The sequence below is a fragment of the Oncorhynchus gorbuscha genome, unplaced genomic scaffold (assembly GCF_021184085.1).
Source record: "Oncorhynchus gorbuscha isolate QuinsamMale2020 ecotype Even-year unplaced genomic scaffold, OgorEven_v1.0 Un_scaffold_261:::fragment_4:::debris, whole genome shotgun sequence".
NCBI lineage: Eukaryota > Metazoa > Chordata > Actinopteri > Salmoniformes > Salmonidae > Oncorhynchus > Oncorhynchus gorbuscha.
The window spans coordinates 65,001-65,914 of NW_025745121.1; the positions used below are offsets into that span (position 1 = coordinate 65,001).

Genomic DNA, 914 nt, shown 5'->3' on the forward strand with positions numbered 1-914 from the left:
ACCTGTATTACTGAAGCTCTTGACAAAACTCTCAGTGTAGAACACAGATCCCAATAACGTCTAGACTGCAAATGCAAAACTTACACGACCAGATTTATCTGAAACACACCAAACCATTGACTTCCTATTGTCACCCAGAGATATTGATTAGAGATATTGATTGCGCACAATTTCATGGATAAATGGAATAATTTTCTATTTTGTGTAAAACACAGACTAAAGCCATGTGACTCACTGAGCCGTTCATGCAGCTCTTATATTGTCACAGACAGACAGAGACAGACAGAATTGAAACCCCCAAAAAACCTCCAGTCTCTAACAAAATAATATATCCTAAATATGTGAAGAAAATACAAAATACACACAATTAACAATGTGCAACAAGCTCTACAAGTCAGAACCTGTACAGTAATTCTCAGGTGTGTGTGTGTGTGAGGCGCTAGTGTTACCTGTAAAGGTGTGGTGAGTGGTTTCTTCAGTCCAGGTGAGTCGACGGCAGCAGCAGTGACAGGTGTGTATTTCCTACCTCTTACACTGCTATTTGTAGCTCCTCAGGTAAACAGGAGAAAAGGCGGAGTCACACCCACAGTCAGTCACTGCTAGCCCTTCCCTCTCTCTGTCTCTCTCTCGGGTCTCTTTGTCTCGGTCTCTCTCTCTCTCTCGGGTCTCTTTGTCTCTCTCTCTCTCGGGTCTCTTTGTCTCTCTCTCTCGGTCTCTCTCTCTCTCGGTCTCTCTCTCTCTCTCTCTCTCTCTCTCGGGTCTCTGTCTCTCTCGGGTCTCTTTGTCTCGGTCTCTCTCTCTCTCTCGGTCTCTTTGTCTCTCTCTCTCTCGGGTCTCTTTGTCTCGGTCTCTCTCTCTCTCTCTCTCTCGGGTCTGTTTCTCTCGGGTCTCGGTCTCTCTCTCTCTCGGTCTCT

The 914-nt window shown here is 45.6% G+C and overlaps 1 protein-coding gene across 1 annotated transcript in view; it reads right to left on the reverse strand.

The window, feature by feature from the left end:
• LOC124017501 (glycoprotein hormone alpha-2-like) overlaps positions 1 to 646 on the reverse strand; it is a 13,442-nt gene extending 12,796 nt beyond the window's left edge. Inside the window, exon 1 of the mRNA XM_046332712.1 lies at positions 450 to 646. The gene's annotated coding sequence lies outside the window, so the exon portion shown is untranslated. The remainder of the gene's footprint in view (positions 1 to 449) is intronic.
• Positions 647 to 914: the final 268 nt, after the last annotated feature.